The sequence below is a fragment of the Equus przewalskii genome, chromosome 30 (genome assembly GCF_037783145.1).
Source record: "Equus przewalskii isolate Varuska chromosome 30, EquPr2, whole genome shotgun sequence".
NCBI lineage: Eukaryota > Metazoa > Chordata > Mammalia > Perissodactyla > Equidae > Equus > Equus przewalskii.
In genome coordinates, this window is record NC_091860.1 from 21,570,183 (window position 1) to 21,577,174 (window position 6,992).

General features: G+C 52.9%; 1 long non-coding RNA gene across 1 annotated transcript; it reads right to left on the bottom strand.

Moving 5' to 3' along the window:
- Positions 1-3,507: 3,507 nt before the first annotated feature.
- LOC139080532 (uncharacterized) lies at positions 3,508-6,303 on the bottom strand. Its single transcript, XR_011535103.1, has 2 exons — positions 5,412-6,303; positions 3,508-5,108 (listed from the first exon to the last, which is right to left on the bottom strand). It is a non-coding gene; the product is annotated as an uncharacterized lncRNA (long non-coding RNA).
- Positions 6,304-6,992: the final 689 nt, after the last annotated feature.

A 6,992-nucleotide genomic window follows, 5' to 3' on the forward strand; every position in this document is an offset into this window, starting at 1 on the left:
AACTACCTCCTTAACGGCCCTGTCTCCAAATACAGTCACAGTGAAGGGTAGAGCTTCAACATATGGATTTTGAGGGACATACATCAGTCCCTAACAGGACCTAAGAGACTCTCTAGTCCAGCTTAACCTCAGAGAGGTTAAGTAATTTGCCCAAGGTCACACAGCTGGCTGTTGGCACAGCCAGAATCGGAAGTCAGGCCTAGCATCTCCCAGACACGTGGAGGAAAGGACATTGTCTTCTAGCTGTTGTGGCTGTGTGTGCTGAGGCCTGCCATAGGTGTGCTCTTCAATAGCAATTGTCTGTTTATAGGAGGAGCAAGAGCAGAGGGGAACGGGCCCACCCCGAAACCTGAAGGATTTAGCTTGGACCTCAGAAAGACTTGCTGTTTGAAAAAGTTGTGAGTCACTGCCAAGTATGGCCAAGGGCAATTGTGGGATTTCTTCCTCTGAAAATGGCAGACTGTTTGGCAAAGGGGCAGGGGTACAGACTTCCTAACTGCTTAAAGATCCTTCTAGACTTAGGTTTCTATGATGACGATGAGGAAACTCCTCAACTGAAACCACCTGAATCCAGAAGTCTTGCCAGGAGGAAATAGTCATGGAAAGAAATCTCCCCGCACATACCTTTGGCCCAGCGGCCCGACCTTGGGGGTGAGGGCAGAGACCGGGCATGTGCAGGACTGTTTACCTTGGTTAGGCAATGCAGATAAATCGCCCTGTTTGTGTTTGCAGACGGGGGCCAACATGTGGGTGGGCAAGGTCAGGCCAGAGGAGGCAGGAGGAGCTGTGGGAAGCTGGTGCTGAGGTCAATGTCTGCTGTTGGGCAGGGGGTGAGTAGGGAGGACAGCCAAGATGCCCCATCTGCACTGCCCGTGTCCCTTCTCCATCTACTCTGTGCCCTCCCAGGTCAACCCTTAGTTCTCTCTAACATTACCTCTCTCTCTCCCTACAACATACCCGACAACAAAATTCTGTAGTGACCCAGGCCCAAAAGACTTTTTGTCTTTTGAGAAAATGATATTTTCATTGAAAAGTGAATTTGGGCAATTCCTTTCAGACCCACAAATGCCATTTTTAAGAAACTAGGAAATTCCAAGACCTGCCATGTGGGGCAATAAGAGCAGTTGCCATTCTGAGCATTGTCACTCCGATTTGCAGTGGGAGGATGTGGTCTCCCAACAGGCCGCATCAAGATGTAAGACTAAGTTGGCTGTTCTTAGTATGGCCTTGTTACAACCCGTGCTCAGAGTTTTCTGGCTCAGCGTAATAACGCCACCGCCCGCTTCAGAAGACGAGGAAGGAAAGGAAGAGTCAGGAGGGCCATCTCTGCGCAGCCGCCTGCTGCCAGGTCCCTGCTCGCCCCCAAGCCTGCGAGGCCACAGCTAAAATGCATAGCAGCCTCTCTTTATGGAGAGATTCCAGAAGACTTTATAGAACACTAATCAGGTCACCTGGAGCCTGTCTTTTGGGTTGGGAGAAAACCACGCTCGGTGGGACCCCACGCTTAACCCCATAGCACATCTGCGAAGGACACTCCCCCCTCCGCCCACATGGGCTGGTGGAGGAACCATCGCCCACCCATGGGGAAGGGCCGGGGTTGCCAGGAGTTGGCTCTGCCGATTTTGCCCACGTCCACCCTTAGTGGGCTGGGGAAGATGAGTGGAGGACGGCGGGGAGGGCGCAGTGTCCAGTGACCGGAGGACCAAGGCAGGGACCCAGGTTTTGGTTCAGTCCTGATTTCCAACATTGGGCCCCACTGCCGCCAGAGGCAGCCCCGGGTGGAGACTTGGTTTGGGGAATATGGTCAGGGGCTGTGTAGCCCTTGATCCAGGCGTTTGGTTTAGTAAACAAATGAGTGCGTTTGAGACCAGACGGCCTCTGCCGAGGAAGGCCCTGCTGCCTGCTGAGGTGGCAGAATCTGCTTTCCTCCTTAGGGCTGGCCTTGCTAACCCAGGGCCAAGGGGGTTCTTGAGGCCCACGTGAACCCTTGTGAGCGCGGTGTAATTCGCACCACCCTGGGTCCATCCTGTGCATGACTTAGACCTCGGGGCTGCAGGGGTGGAGAACGAAGCCTCTTGGATTGAGTTCTTGTATATCCTGGACCAACATCCTACCCAGCCAGGGACAGGATGTTTGGACGGTGCCCTTGACCCAGCCATCTGACCTCAGACTCTGGATGTGCCTCACCAGCCTCTTGTGACCCTGGGGCGACCTCACCCCACCCACAGGGTGCAGGGCGGTGGGTGTGGGGGCAGCTGGCGTCAAAGGATTAGTTTTGTGCCCAGTCTTGTTGGGTCACTGGTTGGCTCTGTGACCTTGAACTTTGGCCTCTCTAAGCTTCAGCCTCCTCCTCCTTCAGCGGAAGTAGTAATGGCACCTCCCTTCACGGTGTGTCATGAGAGAGAGTGCAGGTGAGGCACGGTTCCTGGAGCAGAGACTCGCAGCACCTGTGGTCCTGTCAGTGTCTCGGGGAGCGGTGCCCCCCTGGGGTGGATCAGACCAAGGCCAGGGGCCTGCCGTTACTCGGGAATGAAATCACAGTGACGGGGCCAGAGGGCTTGTCAAACTGGGTCCCAGGCACTTGGCTTTGGCACAAGCTTACCTCGGGGGGGCTTTGCTGACCCTAAATGATAAACTGGCCTTGAATAAGTGGCCCCCACGCCTACCCCCTTCACAAACTGAGGCCAAGGGGGCGTTAATAAGACCCATCACTGTCCAACACGCCAAAGACATCCTAAGCTGAGAGGCCTCCTAGGGTCCCGACAGCACAGTGGACGGGCTCTCTACTCTCAAACAGGCCAGCCTGACCCCCTTCCTGAGTCCCCCGAGAAACGGATATGCATCTGGCAGCCAGCACAGCAGCCAGAACTGAAGACAGTGCAGGGGACAGGAGAGACATTCCAGCAACTTGTCCCCAGGCCCAAGGGATAAAGCAGGGGCTGAGGGCTTTGAATTCACAAGGCCAGGAGCCATGATGTCATTGCTGGCCTGGCCTGCAGGTCACCTTTTGGGTGATCTGGCCACCCCATACCAAGGCCTCCTCCTCCCCAAGGGCCCAGCAGCTCAGGAGCTGAGAATTCATGAGGACCGAGAGGTGCCTGGAGATGAAAGGGTCTCCCAGGGAAGCCGTCCACGCTGACAAGTACAGTGGCCTGAACTCCCAGCCAGGTCCCAACTAGGTCTTGGTTCCCCTGGGGCTTTCATGCAGTCCTTTCCTGGCAAGAGGCCTCAGAATGGAATGTTCTGGGACCAGCAGGTGTGTAACAAATGCCTGCTCAGTGATGTCAGAGGATCAGGGCTGACCCTGGGCTAGACTCAAAGAGGTAAAGGCTGCCTTTGCTAATCCCAGCTTCCTTTCCTCCTCTTTGTTCCTTCTGCTGCCCTTACCCATCCTGATCCTCTTGCTTTCTCCTCTCTCCTGACCTTAAAACTTCTCCTTAGGAAAGGGGAGTGCATTTAGACTATAGTGTAAATGACTGACAGCACTTCAGTACTCTGCCATCCCCCTTTGTCTTTATCTTTTTAATAAGCTTGACATGGCCTTAGTCTTGGGCTTCTGAAACCGGGATCATGAATGTCTGCGGATACCTGGGGATGTGCCAGGGGCTAAACACAGCCATAGGATAACCCAGCACACCTTCTTGGGACATCAATTTTTTTAGACAATGAGAAAACAATAATCTATTAAAATAAACATAAGTATGTCATAGAGCAGAAAAAGTTGCCTGCGTTTTAAAGACAAAACAAAAAGTCTTCTCTCCATATACAACAGTTGAATCCATTTCCTCAAGGCTCAGAGGAGCATACTTCCCCCACGATTACTCCAGCCCTTGACTGTAGAAACATTCTCTGATGACAAGACAACCCCTCGGGTCGTGTAGAACCTTGTTGACAGATGATGGGTTGGCAGCAACTACTGGTGTACGAGACTTACATGCTTTTCTGAACATTCATATAATATTTTTTAAATTAAAGTTAGACTTTCTATAAGTTTACTTTCTGTAAACCCTTTTGAACCTCACACAGAGCTTAAAGGGCACTCACAAGAATGTTCTGCATTTCTGAGCATGTGTTTACTTAAAGGCTTAGAAGTTTAAGACGTGTAGACATGACTGAACCACGTCCGAAACTCTGAGAAATCACAGGGGAAAACCTTGTTCGTGAAACCTTGGTGGAGAGCGCCGGCTGCAAGGACAAAATAAAACTTCAGGGAGCACAAAGCTGGACTGAGAAGGTTAGAGACACAGAAGAATGGCTAGAAACCAGCAGGGAGCGCCCCCACGGGGCAGGTGGTACCAAGAGCTGCACGTGGGGGTCAGGGAGCTGTGGTCAGGGCTCTTGGAGCCAGGCTGTGACGGGGAGCTCCTCAGTGACCCGGGACCCCGTCCTCTGTCTGCCTCTGCTTCTGCTTCACGTGCCTTGCATCTTTAAAAGGAGTCTAGCCGTCTCAAAGTCAGAGCCACAGCAACTCACTTTTGACAGAATCTGCTTCTGTTTTCCAAAGCTTGTGTTTGCTCCCCGATGACTTTTGCTTCAATGATCCTGCTCTCAAGATTTCCAATATCATAATTAGTAAACAGATGTTGGAAGAATGAGATGAATTGCGCTTGTGGTGGGATATGTGAATGAGTAAATAAAACCCATTGATGTTTTGTTCAGGACCCCCTTCTGTCTCACTTCTGGTGGAGCCCGCATTCCTGGAACTGGGACAAAGACAGAATCAGCCCCTGCGGGGTGACTGGCACCACCCTTCGGAAGTCCTCCTCTTTCCTCCTGAAATCCCCTGGCATCCTGGCGTGCTTCCATCCGGTACCCATGGGCTCCAGGGCTGATGGTGACGACATTCCTCGTGATGCCAAAAGTGCTTCTCGGACCACTGGCCCCCAGAAGCCTTTGATTCTAGTGAGCAGGTGGCGCCCCGCCTGTCTTCCTCTGTCCTCTGGCACTGGCTGTGCTCTGTCACTCACATAGGTCACGAGTTGGCCAGAACACAGCATAAAGGGCAGGAAAGCCGACCAGACAGACAAGGCACTTGCAGGCCCCCATCTCTGCACTGAGCACTGGGCTGAACTCTGGGGGGCGGATAAGGATAATCATGTGTCTTCCTCCTGTTTATAGAGAAGCCAGACCCAGGGAAGCTGAGAAGGAAAGCATGCACACACTGAGCACCCTCTCTAGATGCAAAATGTTTTCACCCTGCACTGAGCACAGAAATAGTTTCCTCGTTTTACACACGAGGACACTGAGAGAGAGAAGGAGTCAGACAGATAAGGAGTAGGAATGGCTGATGTCCAGCAAGGGCTTCCTACGGGGCAGACACACCATTTATTACTCACCCATCCCATCACGTAGGCACAGTGCTCTCTACCTTATAGAGGAGAAATCAAGACCAGAGACACCAGTTAACTTACCCATGGTCCCAAGCTCATAAATCCTGGAGCCAGGACCCGAGTCCAGCAGTCCTGTTTCAAAGCCCACATATTTCACCACCAAGCCGTACTGCCCTGCAGGGCACGGAGTTATGCGCACAGGACTCCGAGTTCCCATGTCTCTGCCCTCTGCCCCAGAGGCCCTCAGTGCCCAGCATCTGAGGCCAAAGGGCACCTCCCTCAGTACTGAAGGACGCTCCAAAATGGCTCAGTGGAAAAAGAAACGCAGAGATGCAGCTCCCAGCCACGTGCGCAGCTGCTCCTTCAGCCTGGCCTCTGAGGGCCGGTATCCCAGCTGCTCCTGGGCATCTGCCACTGACACTGGATCCACACGGCGAGGGTGATTTTCACCTTTCCCTGCCTGCCAGCAGCACTGCTCAGGCTCCTGCCCACGGCCAGGCTGCCCCCAGGGCTGGTTGATGAGCTTGAGAAGTCACCCTTGCCCAAGGAGGCTTGGTTCTCCCGGGGGACCACCCCTCCCTGGCCAGACAGAGGCAGGCAGGGTCTTGATGTGCAGAAGGAGGGGCCCCAGCAGCTTTTCTCCCTGTGACAGAGCAGGAGGCGCAGGGCCGAGCCCAGAGCAGGAAGGATGTGAAGGAGACAAGAGGGAGAGTGCGGAATGTTAGGGCAGATCCCTGAGAGAGGCCGAGGGGGTGGACGCTGGTCTAGTCTGGCTCAGGGCCAGTGTGTACTCTCCAGTTAAGACCTGAAAGTGCTAGAACTGGAGAAAGAAGAGTTTCCTGTTAATTCTGAGCAGCTAAAATGTGCTACTCACGTGACAGAGTTGCTAGTCCGTGCCCCACTGTGCATTCTCTCCCTGTACGTAGAGCTAGAGTTGCTGGAGTCTTAGCCTCATGTTTAGCTGGCTGTGACCACGTGACAAAGTTCTGGCTAACAGAATGTGCATGATAGTGAGGTGTGTGCCAATTCTGGGAGACGTCCTTAAAAGGAAGTAGGGTGGCCTTGCCTTTCACCATGGCACCTTCCTCATGACTGGAATGCAAACATGATGTCAGGAACAGGAGCAGCTATTCTGGGCCACAAGATGACAGCACATGTTGAGGATGGTAGAGCAAATACTGCCGTCAAAGGTCTAGGATCCCTGATGGTTGTGGAGCTGCCATGCTGGCTCTGCCCACTCATTTGAATTTTTACATGGCAGAGGTACAGATTTCCATCTTTCCTTTTTTTTGGTGAGGAAGATTGGCCCTGAGCTAACATCTGTTGCCAATCTTCCTCTTTTTGCTTGAGGAAGATTGTTGCCAAGCTAACCTCTGTGCCAATCTTCCTCTGTTTTGTATGTGGGATGCTGCCACAGCATGGCTTGACGAGTGGTGTGTAGGTCCACGCCCAGGATCTGAACCTGTGAACCCTGCACCACCGAAGCAGAGCACACAAACTTAACCACTATGCCACCAGGCTAGCCCTGGATTTCTATCTTTTTTAAGCCAATATCCGTTACAACAGACAAGTTGATGTCCCACTAATATGGCTCAAAGCTCAGATAGGCTCGCCAAGGACCCTTTGAGTTGTGATGGTTGGGTAATTCCTTGTGCCTGTGAA